We start from the raw sequence: 17,059 nt of genomic DNA on the forward strand, positions 1-17,059 counted from the left end.
CTTTTCTTCACTCCTAAGAACAACAAACTAATCTAATCAATGTCATCAGATTCCTTTTTCAACAATTCTTTATTAAGGAAACGTCTAATGATTGTTTTCTTCTTTCTGAAAGGGAATCTATCAGGGTCAAGATATCTCCAAAAGCAATAATAATGTCATGTCAAGGCTTTAGGACCCGAAATATACCTTGGTAGCCACAAACTGATGAAGAAATGTAAAGATAATCATATTTTATCAATATGCAAATCAGCCTGCAAGTACTTTGGGGCAGGGCCTCATTTACCTGTCTTACCTGCAGACAATCATGACAGAAGATGAAAATGTCAATCACAGCTAAATGGGAGACATTGCACAGCAATTCTAGAGGAGACCCCGGGGCATTTCCAGGGACAGCTCATCATTCTAGAGAGTGGCAGGCAAAATTATATCTGAGGCCCCCCTAATTAAAACTTTTATGCCACGCCCCTCTTTATCAGAACTGTCCATGCAGGCAAAAAAATCCTGCTTTCATGGCCCCCATACTGAACTTTTCCCCTTTAATGGTCATCCACATAGTATAGCTCACCTTTTACAGGTCCCCACATAGTATATTGCACCCTTAACTGGATCCCATACAGTACATTGTCAACTTTTATGGTTCAAAGAAAGTATATTGCTCCCTTTTATGGCTCCTTCACAATACACCTCTCTTTATTATGACACCTACATTAGACATTGCTCTTTTTTATGGCCCTCATATGATACATTGTCCCCATATGGTATATTTGCCCCATATGGTATATTGCCCATTTCAGGGGCCCCACATTAGGCACATTCACTAACCAATCCCTGCTCCTGTTCAGGGTAACAGGGCCTATGTCTGGATGCTGAACAACATCAGACCCATATTAAATGCCCTTATATGGCATAATTATTGGTTTGGGAGACATTTTGAACATGATACAGAATAGCAGCTACCTATAGACTGCTGTTTCTATCAGCAGATATTGTGCCTAGAAAAATACATGCATAGACTGTGATAAGGACAAACAAGGAAAATGGTGTAAAATGCAATCCCCCTGTTGCCCCTATTCTATTACAAGAAAATTCCTTACTTTATATGCAGCTCTCTTATGTATCTCAAGATGCTATATGGTGCAAGGGAGGGAAGAAATTATTTTCCAGACTCTCCTTATTTCCCCATCTGTCATCGGTTGATGGTCAGCCTAACCCATCAAAATTGTAGGGATTGGTTGATACATAGGCAATGATAAGCAATGTTATTGTTGGACGTGACCAATTTTGTCCTTACTTCATGACTAATAAGGAGATAATATTAAAACTGGAATGTAACATTTTATTCAGTGATTCCAGGTTGATAAATAATGACTGGTTTGAGAGTCTATAAAGCTCTGGAGAACCATGGCAACGTGTTGTTCTGGTCATTATTAGAGATGAGCGAACAGTGTTCTATCGAACACATGTTCGATCGGATATCAGGGTGTTCGCCATGTTCGAATCGAATCGAACACCACGTGGTAAAGTGCGCCAAAATTCGATTCCCCTCCCACCTTCCCTGGCGCCTTTTTTGCACCAATAACAGCGCAGGGGAGGTGGGACAGGAACTACGACACTGGGGGCATTGAAAAAAATTGGAAAAAGTCATTGGCTGCCGAAATCAGGTGACCTCCATTTTAGACGAATAGTGGATTTCAAATCCGGGTCATATGAGAATGTGAACTTTGTGACTATGAGACAGGGATAGCTGTACAGGCAGGGATAGCTAGGGATAACCTTTATTTAGGGGGGAATGTTATTAAAAATAACTTTTTGGGGCTCTATCGGGTGTGTAATTGTGATTTTTGTGAGATAAACTTTTTCCCATAGGGATGCATTGGCCAGCGCTGATTGGCCGAATTCCGTACTCTGGCCAATCAGTGCTGGCCAATGCATTCTATTAGCTTGATGAAGCAGAGTGTGCACAAGGGTTCAAGCGCACCCTCGGCTCTGATGTAGCAGAGCCGAGGCTGCACAAGGGTTCAAGCGCACCCTCGGCTCTGATGTAGGAGAGCCGAGGGTGCACTTGAACCCTTGTGCACCCTCAGCTCTGCTACATCAGAGCCGAGGGTGCGCTTGAACCCTTGTGCACACTCTGCTTCATCAAGCTAATAGAATGCATTGGCCAGCGCTGATTGGCCAATGTATTCTATTAGCCTGATGAAGTAGAGCTGAATGTGTGTGCTAAGCACACACATTCAGCTCTACTTCATCGGGCTAATAGAATGCATTGGCCAGCGCTGATTGGCCAGAGTACGGAACTCGACCAATCAGCGCTGGCTCTGCTGGAGGAGGCGGAGTCTAAGATCGCTCCACACCAGTCTCCATTCAGGTCCGACCTTAGACTCCGCCTCCTCCGGCAGAGCCAGCGCTGATTGGCCGAAGGCTGGCCAATGCATTCCTATGCGAATGCAGAGACTTAGCAGTGCTGAGTCAGTTTTGCTCAACTACACATCTGATGCACACTCGGCACTGCTACATCAGATGTAGCAATCTGATGTAGCAGAGCCGAGGGTGCACTAGAACCCCTGTGCAAACTCAGTTCACGCTAATAGAATGCATTGGCCAGCGCTGATTGGCCAATGCATTCTATTAGCCCGATGAAGTAGAGCTGAATGTGTGTGCTAAGCACACACATTCAGCACTGCTTCATCACGCCAATACAATGCATTAGCCAGTGCTGATTGGCCAGAGTACGGAATTCGGCCAATCAGCGCTGGCTCTGCTGGAGGAGGCGGAGTCTAAGGTCGGACCTGAATGGAGACTGGTGTGGAGCGATCTTAGACTCCGCCTCCTCCAGCAGAGCCAGCGCTGATTGGTCGAGTTCCGTACTCTGGCCAATCAGCGCTGGCCAATGCATTCTATTAGCCCGATGAAGTAGAGCTGAATGTGTGTGCTTAGCACACACATTCAGCTCTACTTCATCAGGCTAATAGAATACATTGGCCAATCAGCGCTGGCCAATGCATTCTATTAGCTTGATGAAGCAGAGTGTGCACAAGGGTTCAAGCGCACCCTCGGCTCTGATGTAGCAGAGCCGAGACTGCACAAGGGTTCAAGTGCACCCTCGGCTCTCCTACATCAGAGCCGAGGGTGCGCTTGAACCCTTGTGCAGCCTCGGCTCTGCTACATCAGAGCCGAGGGTGCGCTTGAACCCTTGTGCACACTCTGCTTCATCAAGCTAATAGAATGCATTGGCCAGCACTGATTGGCCAGAGTACGGAATTCGGCCAATCAGCGCTGGCCAATGCATTCTATTAGCCCGATGAAGTAGAGCTGAATGTGTGTGCTAAGCACACACATTCAGCACTGCTTCATCACGCCAATACAATGCATTAGCCAGTGCTGATTGGCCAGAGTACGGAATTCGGCCAATCAGCGCTGGCTCTGCTGGAGGAGGCGGAGTCTAAGATCGCTCCACACCAGTCTCCATTCAGGTCCGACCTTAGACTCCGCCTCCTCCAGCAGAGCCAGCGCTGATTGGCCGAATTCCGTACTCTGGCCAATCAGCACTGGCTAATGCATTGTATTGGCTTGATGAAGCAGTGCTGAATGTGTGTGCTTAGCACACACATTCAGCTCTACTTCATCGGGCTAATAGAATGCATTGGCCAGCGCTGATTGGCCGAATTCCGTACTCTGGCCAATCAGCACTGGCTAATGCATTGTATTGGCTTGATGAAGCAGTGCTGAATGTGTGTGCTTAGCACACACATTCAGCTCTACTTCATCGGGCTAATAGAATGCATTGGCCAATCAGCGCTGGCCAATGCATTCTATTAGCGTGAACTGAGTTTGCACAGGGGTTCTAGTGCACCCTCGGCTCTGCTACATCAGATTGCTACATCTGATGTAGCAGTGCCGAGTGTGCATCAGATGTGTAGTTGAGCAAAACTGACTCAGCACTGCTAAGTCTGCATTCGCATAGGAATGCATTGGCCAGCCTTCGGCCAATCAGCGCTGGCTCTGCCGGAGGAGGCGGAGTCTAAGGTCGGACCTGAATGGAGACTGGTGTGGAGCTATCTTAGACTCCGCCTCCTCCAGCAGAGCCAGCGCTGATTGGTCGAGTTCCGTACTCTGGCCAATCAGCACTGGCCAATGCATTTCTATGGGGAAAAGTTAGCTTGCGAAAATCGCAAACTGACAGGGATTTCCATGAAATAAAGTGACTTTTATGCCCCCAGACATGCTTCCCCTGCTGTCCCAGTGTCATTCCAGGGTGTTGGTATCATTTCCTGGGGTGTCATAGTGGACTTGGTGACCCTCCAGACACGAATTTGGGTTTCCCCCTTAACGAGTTTATGTTCCCCATAGACTATAATGGGGTTCGAAACCCATTCGAACACTCGAACAGTGAGCGGCTGTTCGAATCGAATTTCGAACCTCGAACATTTTAGTGTTCGCTCATCTCTAGTCATTATATAATGACTGGTACTTCTGAGGGTGGGGCATTTAGGATGACTGTGTTTTAGACCAGGTCTGGTGTATACCCCTGTGGGCTGGAGGATTAACAGCGGAGGGTCACCTCAGCCAGATCCCACTACACGGGTGATAGTCTCTGGCATGGAGTGAATTGGTGACTTACACCTGCTTCTTCGGAGGCACTGTGAGCCACAAACACTCTGTCCCCCTGCATGTGGGTCCACCATCTTGGCACACGATGCGGCGACCTGCACCACATTTAGGGCCTGCTGCAGGGAGACAGTGGACTTTAGCAGGGGATGGTTTAGCACAGAGATACGGCCAGACAGCTTCCCTATGACTACTCTACTGCCACATTCTGCTGTACAGACACAGTGTCATAGCCACACTGGGGACACCCTCAAATGGGCAGAGTCTTCTAGATGGCTGCTGACTACCTTGAGCCATCCTTACCACTCAAGAGGCAAATATCTCCAGTATTACAAGGAATCACAGATACCTTGGCTGTTGTTATCTTACTGGGGCGCCACAGATACCTTGGTCATTGTTATCTTACTGTTCCCCCATTGCAACACCCTTGAAGTGCATATTATACTGAACCTATCATACTGTTTAAAATATTGCTGACACCTCCTTGTTGCTTAAAAGGCTGAAACATTGTTCATGATGATTTACCCGCTAACTCTCTAACTGATAATATAACTTGCCTTTGCTTGCCATGGGTGTCCCTCTGTCATTTAGTGACTTATGTTTGGCTCTGACTATTCAGGTGCCCAAACATCTACTACTACACTGTCCCCAACTACTGTACCAGTTCTTGAACCCCAGGTGGCATACAGCAACTCTACCCTGTCATTTTCTAACTGCCCTCTAGAGCTGGCTGCAACTGATCTCTACCTATTCTGTTGTTATGATATACCTGTGAACAAGATCAGTGGGGCATCCTATCATTAACACTTTCACCCCATGTCAACAAATTTCCTTGAATTGTATGTGGTATATGGGCAAATGCATAGAAAATCTCAGCCAAGTCAAAACCTCCAGCGCTGCACCCCCTCCTCTTCAACACCTCTCCTACAATGGATGACTGGCACAAAATTGACAAAGTGAGCTGCAAAGGCTAAAAAAGGCAAACTACTGGTAAAACAACCTACCTCTCTGTCTCCACTGCCTGAGGTGGAAATGGAACTGATGGATTCTAATTACTTAGACATCTTGCTGCCAAACATGTCATTTTGCTCTCTCCAGGAATTGACTTACAAGAAGCCACATCAAAAGCACAGGACGTCTCCCAACTGATGAGGCCACTGCTCGACAAAAGGTTGGAAGGTCTTCAGTCATCTGTTACTCAAAAGTGAAAAGCATCTAGCCCATTCTGTCGATATCAACATGAAAAGACTATCCACTTCTAGCTCCTCTTCTCAGCCAAACTAAAGGTACAGGATAGTGGCCAACAGTTGATCTTCAAATATCCAATTCCATATTAATGTGGATTATGCTGTAGTGGCGTAAATTTGTTATAGTCCCTCCCCCATACAATTCCCCACTCTGGTCCCATTTACTTATGTTTCCCATTCTCAGGACTTGATCCTGCCCCTGAGGGAGCAATCTCTGCTTTTATGGTATCTGACTGGATTGTGAAGACCTGCTTTGTATTATATTTAGAGTTAGTACATCAATTATTATATTCAATGGTATAATAAGATGGATTACAAGATTTATATCTTACAAATCTAAGTCCAGGTTGTATAATATCATGGCACGACAGCTTGCACATATTCCTATAATCGTCATCATGTTTTTCCATTATATAAAATAACAGGAAACAATAAAATGGCAAAATTTAAAGATCCAAGATAAACAATAATATGATATTGCACACTGCAGTGAAACAAGCATTGCACATTTATTTTCTTGAGTGATGTTAAACTTGTACAATAACTATAGTAAAGATTGGCTTTACCGAACCCTGGAGCAAAGTTGCTTTTGCTGACTTTACACAGTATTCTCTAGAAATTAGCCAAAGTACGTATTTTATTGTGAACTATCCTTCGGATATGGGAAACATTATTTTAAGGTTGTAATATCTGTTTCTAATTCTTATCTCAATGTTGTTTGAAGGTATAAGTAAAAAAAAAAGAGATTAAAATAAAATATAAAGTGATTTGTTGGATTTCTTGCTACTTATGTTCTTGTTCACCACCTAGTTTTCTCTTCCTATACTAACCAAGGAATTTTTGCATAGAATAACAGCAAACTGTACTGGCTCAGCTCCAAGTAATTTTCCAAGCAGTGAAGTCTGCTATGTATTAAAAATAATGGTAAAAATAATCAGTGAGGTATGACAGATATTAATTCTTTACAATACTGAATTACATGTTTTGGGACCTATTTGTAATATAATGCTGTATATGGAGGATGTTTGTTGCTGAATTAGGGCTGAGGATGATCTGGGCTACTTACCATCCATTATAGCCATGACTTACTTGGGTTGAAATAATGCAATGTACTAGAGGAACCCTTATCACTTACGCTTTTTTTTTTTTCATATAACACTCTTAGGCTAAGATCCTACATAATACAACGCAGCTAAAAAGACTGCAGAAAAAAATACAGGAAAAATATCTTGCATTTTTTTTATTCTGTTACACCAAACGTATATAATATAACCAAATCTCTCTGCCTCTCAGATTTCTTACTTAATCCATACTTTGTTGCTTATGTTATATGCAGATTAGCTGTGAACCATCCAATGGTCTTTTTTTTTATTGTGGGTGGTCCTGGGTTTACTTTGCTTAATCCTCTTCCAGCTGCAGCCATTTTTCTTGCATCCATAACCATAGCCATAACTTTTTTTTCACTCACTAAACTGTATTACGGCTTTATTTTTGTGGTGTAAACTTTACTTTACAATGGTACCATTTAATAATCCATAGAATATACTGAAAAAAAATCTGAATGGGGTGGAATTAAAGAAAAGCTGCATGTGTGCAACTTTCTTACAGGCTTTATTTTTACGGCACTCACAATTGACATGTCATCTATATTCTGCAGGTTGATATATTCACAGTGATAACAAATTTGTATCTGTGTTTTATTAAAATTTTTGGGGAATGTCTAATTGTTTTAAGCTAAGGCCCCACATGCCGGAAGCGCCGTGCGAAAGCACTGCGGGAACAACCATGGCATGAACGCATTGCGGTTCTTCCCGCAGCGCTTTGAACAGAAAGTTCACTGAGTTTTCCTCCGCGGACTTTCTGTTACAATTATATCTATGGTAAAGTCGTTGACATTTCCGTAGATATAATTGACATGCTATGATTTTCAAAACCGCAACGATTTTGGGAATTGCAGCGTGTCTGCACTGCAATTTTTTTGTGCAATCCCATCCACTCTGCAAGTACTGTACAACACCGCGATTTGTCCCGTGTTTCAGCCGCGGCCAAATCACATTTCCGACCTTAAAGGAGGCATAACAATTAAAAAAAAAGGTGATTCGGTTTCTTTGATTTTGATTTTTGTTCACCTTATGAGAAAAATACTTTTATATGTTTGTAGACCTGGCGTTTGTCTGTGTTTCACTTTCTTATTTTCATATGTATTCTAGGAAAAGAGGGTGATTTGAATTTTCTTTTTTTACTTTTGTATATTAATTATACCAATTCAATACACTGGTAAGGCACTGCAATTTGTTGGGAAATACCTATAGTTCTATTACAGACTGCCTACTGTTTTCCTCTGTGAACTTTCTGCTTCAATTATACTTGTACAGTTTTTCCATAGATATATTTGACATACTGTGATTTACAAAAAGGTGTCAGTTTTTAAAATCGCACCAGGTCCGCTGTAGATAATTTTTCTGCAATGTGTGGATGGCATTAGTCAGATTCCCATCCACTTTGCAGGGACTGTAAAATCCAACATTTTTTGCCCTGGCATTTCCACCATATGCCCCGGCTTTTGATACTGTTCCACATAAACGGTTGGTATGCAAAATGAGAATGTTGGGACTAAGGGGAAAACATAAGCATTTGGGTTAGCAACTGGCTCACTGATAGGAAACAGAGGGTACTTGTTAATGGTAAATATTCAGACTGGGCCACAGTCACCATTGGGGTGCCGCAAGGTCCTCTCTTGGTCCTCTTAGGTCCTCTGTTGTTTAATATCTTTATTAATGACCTGGTAGAGGGTTTACAAAGCAGGGTGTCCATATCTGCAGATGATACTAAACTTTGTAGGGTAATCAATAATGAGTAGAGATGAGCGAACAGTGTTCTATCGAACTCATGTTCGATCGGATATTAGGCTGTTCGGCATGTTCGAATCGAAAAGAACACCGCGTGGTAAAGTGCGCCATTACTCGATTCCCCTCCCACCTTCCCTGGCGCCTTTTTTGCTCCAATAACAGCGCAGGGTAGGTGGGACAGGGACTACGACACAGGTGACGCTGAAAAAAGTAGGAAAAACCCATTGGCTGCCGAAAACATGTGACCTCTAATTTAAAAGAATAGCGCCGCCCAGGTTCGCGTCATTCTGAGCTTGCAATTCACCGGGGACGGAGGTTTCCGTCCAGTTAGCTAGGGCTTAGATTCTGGGTAGGCAGGGACAGGCTAGGATAGGAAGGAGAAGACAACCAACAGCTCTTGTAAGAGCTAAAATTCCAGGGAGAAGCTTGTCAGTGTAACGTAGCACTGACGGGCTCAATCGCCGCAACCCAGCTTTCCCCGGATCCTGAATGGAATACACTGACAGTGTATTCCCGTATACCCTATATATACACCCCCGATCCCCGTTCCAACGGTGTGCCCCCCCAGCTTCACCCCAGAAATACCCTGCAAGTCCCCTAGCAATAGAATTGGGGCTATATACACCCACTATTTTTGCTACTGCCATATAGTGCCATTGTCTGACTGGGAATTCAAAGAATATATAGGGGTTACAAATACCCTCATTTCTTGCTACTGCCATATAGTGCCATTGTCTGACTGGGAATTCCAAGAATATATTGGGGTTACAAATACCCTCATTTCTTGCTACTGCCATATAGTGCCATTGTCTGACTGGGAATTCCAAGAATATATTGGGGTTACAAATACCCTCATTTCTTGCTACTGCCATATAGTGCCATTGTCTGACTGGGAATTCCAAGAATATATTGGGGTTACAAATACCCTCATTTCTTGCTACTGCCATATAGTGCCATTGTCTGACTGGGAATTCCAAGAATATATTGGGGTTACAAATACCCTCATTTCTTGCTACTGCCATATAGTGCCAGTTTCTGACTGGGAATTCAAAGAATATATTGGAGTTACAAATACCCTCATTTCTTGCTACTGCCATATAGTGCCAGTTTCTGACTGGGAATTCAAAGAATATATTGGGGTTACTAATATCCTCATTTCTTGCTACTGCCATATAGTGCCAGTTTCTGACTGGGAATTCCAAGAATATATTGGGGTTACAAATACCCTCATTTCTTGCTACTGCCATATAGTGCCAGTTTCTGACTGGGAATTCAAAGAATATATTGGGGTTACAAATACCTTCAAGTCCTGCCACTTAAATATAGTGCCATTGTCTGACTGGGAATTCCAAGAATATATTGGGGTTACAAATACCTTCAAGTCCTACCACTGCCATATAGTGCCATTGTCTGACTGGGAATTCCAAGAATATATTGGGGTTACAAATACCCTCATTTCTTGCTACTGCCATATAGTGCCATTGTCTGACTGGGAATTCCAAGAATATATTGGGGTTACAAATACCCTCATTTCTTGCTACTGCCATATAGTGCCATTGTCTGACTGGGAATTCCAAGAATATATTGGGGTTACAAATACCCTCATTTCTTGCTACTGCCATATAGTGCCATTGTCTGACTGGGAATTCCAAGAATATATTGGGGTTACAAATACCCTCATTTCTTGCTACTGCCATATAGTGCCAGTTTCTGACTGGGAATTCAAAGAATATATTGGGGTTACAAATACCTTCAAGTCCTGCCACTGACACATAGTGCCATTGTCTGACTGGGAATTCCAAGAATATATTGGGGTTACAAATACCCTCATTTCTTGCTACTGCCATATAGTGCCAGATTCTGACCGGGAATTCAAAGAATATATTGGGGTTACAAATACCCTCATTTCTTGCTACTGCCATATAGTGCCAGTTTCTGACTGGGAATTCAAAGAATATATTGGGGTTACAAATACCTTCAAGTCCTGCCACTGACATATAGTGCCATTGTCTGACTGGGAATACCAAGAATATATTGGGGTTACAAATACCTTCAAGTCCTACCACTGCCATATAGTGCCATTGTCTGACAGGGAATTCCAAGAATATATTAGGGTTACAAATACCCTAATTTCTTGCTACTGCCATATAGTGCCATTGTCTGACTGGGAATTCCAAGAATATATTGGGGTTACAAATACCTTCATTTCTTGCTACTGCCATATAGTGCCAGTTTCTGACTGGTAATTCAAAGAATATATTGGGGTTACAAATACCTTCAAGTCCTGCCACTGACATATAGTGCCATTGTCTGACTGGGAATTCCAAGAATATATTGGGGTTACAAATACCCTCATTTCTTGCTACTGCCATATACTGCCATTGTCTGACTGGGAATTCCAAGAATATATTGGGGTTACAAATACCCTCATTTCTTGCTACTGCCATATAGTGCCAGTTTCTGACTGGGAATTCAAAGAATATATTGGGGTTACAAATACCCTCATTTCTTGCTACTGCCATATAGTGCCAGTTTCTGACTGGGAATTCAAAGAATATATTGGGGTTACAAATACCCTCATTTCTTGCTACTGCCATATAGTGCCAGTTTCTGACTGGGAATTCAAAGAATATATTGGGGTTACAAATACCTTCAAGTCCTACCACTGCCATATAGTGCCATTGTCTGACTGGGAATTCCAAGAATATATTGGGGTTACAAATACCCTCATTTCTTGCTACTGCCATATAGTGCCATTGTCTGACTGGGAATTCCAAGAATATATTGGGGTTACAAATACCCTCATTTCTTGCTACTGCCATATAGTGCCAGTTTCTGACTGGGAATTCAAAGAATATATTGGGGTTACAAATACCTTCAAGTCCTGCCACTGACACATAGTGCCATTATCTGACTGGGAATTCCAAGAATATATTGGGGTTACAAATACCCTCATTTCTTGCTACTGCCATATAGTGCCAGTTTCTGACCGGGAATTCCAAGAATATATTGGGGTTACAAATACCCTCATTTTTTGCTACTGCCATATAGTGCCATTGTCTGACTGGGAATTCCAAGAATATATTGGGGTTACAAATACCCTCATTTCTTGCTACTGCCATATAGTGCCATTGTCTGACTGGGAATTCCAAGAATATATTGGGGTTACAAATACCCTCATTTCTTGCTACTGCCATATAGTGCCATTGTCTGACTGGGAATTCCAAGAATATATTGGGGTTACAAATACCCTCATTTCTTGCTACTGCCATATAGTGCCAGTTTCTGACTGGGAATTCAAAGAATATATTGGGGTTACAAATACCTTCAAGTCCTGCCACTGACATATAGTGCCATTGTCTGACTGGGAATACCAAGAATTTATTGGGGTTACAAATACCTTCAAGTCCTACCACTGCCATATAGTGCCATTGTCTGACTGGGAATTCCAAGAATATATTAGGGTTACAAATACCCTCATTTCTTGCTACTGCCATATAGTGCCATTGTCTGACTGGGAATTCCAAGAATATATTGGGGTTACAAATACCCTCATTTCTTGCTACTGCCATATAGTGCCAGTTTCTGACTGGGAATTCAAAGAATATATTGGGGTTACAAATACCTTCAAGTCCTGCCACTGACATATAGTGCCACTGTCTGATTGGGAATTCCAAGAATATATTGGGGTTACAAATACCCTCATTTCTTGCTACTGCCATATAGTGCCATTGTCTGACTGGGAATTCCAAGAATATATTGGGGTTACAAATACCCTCATTTCTTGCTACTGCCATATAATGCCATTGTCTGACTGGGAATTCCAAGAATATATTGGGGTTACAAATACCCTCATTTCTTGCTACTGCCATATAGTGCCAGTTTCTGACTGGGAATTCAAAGAATATATTGGGGTTACAAATACCCTCATTTCTTGCTACTGCCATATAGTGCCATTGTCTGACTGGGAATTCCAAGAATATATTGGGGTTACAAATACCTTCATTTCTTGCTACTGCCATATAGTGCCAGTTTCTGACTGGTAATTCAAAGAATATATTGGGGTTACAAATACCTTCAAGTCCTGCCACTGCCATATAGTGCCATTGTCTGACTGGGAATTCCAAGAATATATTGGGGTTACAAATACCCTCATTTCTTGCTACTGCCATATAGTGCCATTGTCTGACTGGGAATTCCAAGAATATATTGGGGTTACAAATACCCTCATTTCTTGCTACTGCCATATAGTGCCAGTTTCTGACTGGGAATTCAAAGAATATATTGGGGTTACAAATACCTTCAAGTCCTGCCACTGACACATAGTGCCATTGTCTGACTGGGAATTCCAAGAATATATTGGGGTTACAAATACCCTCATTTCTTGCTACTGCCATATAGTGCCAGTTTCTAACCGGGAATTCCAAGAATATATTGGGGTTACAAATACCCTCATTTCTTGCTACTGCCATATAGTGCCATTGTCTGACTGGGAATTCCAAGAATATATTGGGGTTACAAACACCCTCATTTCTTGCTACTGCCATATAGTGCCATTGTCTGACTGGGAATTCCAAGAATATATTGGGGTTACAAATACCCTCATTTCTTGCTACTGCCATATAGTGCCATTGTCTGACTGGGAATTCCAAGAATATATTGGGGTTACAAATACCTTGAAGTCCTGCCACTGACATATAGTGCCATTGTCTGACTGGGAATTCCAAGAATATATTGGGGTTACAAATACCCTCATTTCTTGCTACTGCCATATAGTGCCATTGTCTGACTGGGAATTCCAAGAATATATTGGGGTTACAAATACCCTCATTTCTTGCTACTGCCATATAGTGCCAGTTTCTGACTGGGAGTTCAAAGAATATATTGGGGTTACAAATACCCTCATTTCTTGCTACTGCCATATAGTGCCAGTTTCTGACTGGGAATTCAAAGAATATATTGGGGTTACAAATATCCTCATTTCTTGCTACTGCCATATAGTGCCAGTTTCTGACTGGGAATTCAAAGAATATATTGGGGTTACAAATACCCTCATTTCTTGCTACTGCCATATAGTGCCAGTTTCTGACTGGGAATTCAAAGAATATATTGGGGTTACAAATACCTTCAAGTCCTGCCACTGACGTATAGTGCCATTGTCTGACTGGGAATTCCAAGAATATATTGGGGTTACAAATACCTTCAAGTCCTACCACTGCCATATAGTGCCATTGTCTGACTGGGAATTCCAAGAATATATTGGGGTTACAAATACCCTCATTTCTTGCTACTGCCATATAGTGCCATTGTCTGACTGGGAATTCCAAGAATATATTGGGGTTACAAATACCCTCATTTCTTGCTACTGCCATATAGTGCCAGTTTCTGACTGGGAATTCAAAGAATATATTGGGGTTACAAATACCTTCAAGTCCTGCCACTGACACATAGTGCCATTGTCTGACTGGGAATTCCAAGAATATATTGGGGTTACAAATACCCTCATTTCTTGCTACTGCCATATAGTGCCAGTTTCTGACCGGGAATTCCAAGAATATATTGGGGTTACAAATACCCTCATTTTTTGCTACTGCCATATAGTGCCATTGTCTGACTGGGAATTCCAAGAATATATTGGGGTTACAAATACCCTCATTTCTTGCTACTGCCATATAGTGCCATTGTCTGACTGGGAATTCCAAGAATATATTGGGGTTACAAATACCCTCATTTCTTGCTACTGCCATATAGTGCCAGTTTCTGACTGGGAATTCCAAGAATATATTGGGGTTACAAATACCCTCATTTCTTGCTACTGCCATATAGTGCCATTGTCTGACTGGGAATTCCAAGAATATATTGGGGTTACAAATACCCTCATTTCTTGCTACTGCCATATAGTGCCATTGTCTGACTGGGAATTCCAAGAATATATTGGGGTTACAAATACCCTCATTTCTTGCTACTGCCATATAGTGCCATTGTCTGACTGGGAATTCCAAGAATATATTGGGGTTACAAATACCCTCATTTCTTGCTACTGCCATATAGTGCCAGTTTCTGACTGGGAATTCAAAGAATATATTGGGGTTACAAATACCTTCAAGTCCTGCCACTGACACATAGTGCCATTGTCTGACTGGGAATTCCAAGAATATATTGGGGTTACAAATACCCTCATTTCTTGCTACTGCCATATAGTGCCAGTTTCTGACCGGGAATTCCAAGAATATATTGGGGTTACAAATACTCTCATTTTTTGCTACTGCCATATAGTGCCATTGTCTGACTGGGAATTCCAAGAATATATTGGGGTTACAAATACCCTCATTTCTTGCTACTGCCATATAGTGCCATTGTCTGACTGGGAATTCCAAGAATATATTGGGGTTACAAATACCCTCATTTCTTGCTACTGCCATATAGTGCCAGTTTCTGACTGGGAATTCCAAGAATATATTGGGGTTACAAATACCCTCATTTCTTGCTACTGCCATATAGTGCCATTGTCTGACTGGGAATTCCAAGAATATATTGGGGTTACAAATACCCTCATTTCTTGCTACTGCCATATAGTGCCATTGTCTGACTGGGAATTCCAAGAATATATTGGGGTTACAAATACCCTCATTTCTTGCTACTGCCATATAGTGCCAGTTTCTGACTGGGAATTCAAAGAATATATTGGGGTTACAAATACCTTCAAGTCCTGCCACTGACACATAGTGCCATTGTCTGACTGGGAATTCCAAGAATATATTGGGGTTACAAATACCCTCATTTCTTGCTACTGCCATATAGTGCCAGTTTCTGACTGGGAATTCAAAGAGTATATTGGGGTTACAAATACCTTCAAGTCCTGCCACTGACATATAGTGCCATTGTCAGACTGGTAATTCCAAGAATATATTGGGGTTACAAATTCCATCAAGTCCTACCACTGCCATATAGAGCCAGTTTCTGACTGGGAATTCAAAGAATATATTGGGGTTACAAATACCCTCATTTCTTGAAACTGCCATATAGTGCCAGTTTCTGACTGGGAATTCAAAGAATATATTGAGGTTACAAATACCTTCAAGTCCTGCCACTGACATATAGTGCCATTGTCTGACTGGGAATTCCAAGAATATAGTGGGGTTACAAATACCCTCATATCTTGCTACTGCCATATAGTGCCAGTTTCTGACTGGGAATTCAAAGAATATATTGGGGTTACAAATACCTTCAAGTCCTGCCACTGACGTATAGTGCCATTGTCTGACTGGGAATTCCAAGAATATATTGGGGTTACAAATACCTTCAAGTCCTACCACTGCCATATAGAGCCAGTTTCTGACTGGGAATTCAAAGAATATATTGGGGTTACAAATACCCTCATTTCTTGAAACTGCCATATAGTGCCAGTTTCTGCCTGGGAATTCAAAGAATATATTGGGGTTACAAATACCTTCAAGTCCTGCCACTGACAAATAGTGCCATTGTCTGACTGGGAATTCCAAGAATATATTGGGTTTACAAATACCCTCATTTCTTGCTACTGCCATATAGTGCCATTGTCTGACTGGGAATTCCAAGAATATATTGGGGTTACAAATACCCTCATTTCTTGCTACTGCCATATAGTGCCATTGTCTGACTGGGAATTCCAAGAATATATTGGGGTTACAAATACCCTTATTTCTTGCTACTGCCATATAGTGCCATTGTCTGACTGGGAATTCCAAGAATATATTGGGGTTACAAATACCTTCAAGTCCTGCCACTGACATATAGTGCCATTGTCTGACTGGGAATTCCAAGAATATATTGGGTTTACAAATACCCTCATTTCTTGCTACTGCCATATAGTGCCATTGTCTGACTGTGAATTCCAAGAATATATTGGGGTTACAAATACCCTCATTTCTTGCTACTGCCATATAGTGCCATTGTCTGACTGGGAATTCCAAGAATATATTGGGGTTACAAATACCCTTATTTCTTGCTACTGCCATATAGTGCCATTGTCTGACTGGGAATTCCAAGAATATATTGGGGTTACAAATACCTTCAAGTCCTGCCACTGACATATAGTGCCAGTTTCTGACTGGGAATTCCAAGAATATATTGGGGTTACAAATACCCTCATTTCTTGCTACTGCCATATAGTGCCATTGTCTGACTGGGAATTCCAAGAATATATTGGGGTTACAAATACCCTCATTTCTTGCTACTGCCATATAGTGCCATTGTCTGACTGGGAATTCCAAGAATATATTGGGGTTACAAATACCCTCATTTCTTGCTACTGCCATATAGTGCCAGTTTCTGACTGGGAATTCAAAGAATATATTGGGGTTACAAATACCTTCA

The sequence above is a fragment of the Leptodactylus fuscus genome, chromosome 5, assembly GCF_031893055.1.
Source record: "Leptodactylus fuscus isolate aLepFus1 chromosome 5, aLepFus1.hap2, whole genome shotgun sequence".
Classification (NCBI taxonomy): Eukaryota; Metazoa; Chordata; class Amphibia; order Anura; family Leptodactylidae; genus Leptodactylus; species Leptodactylus fuscus.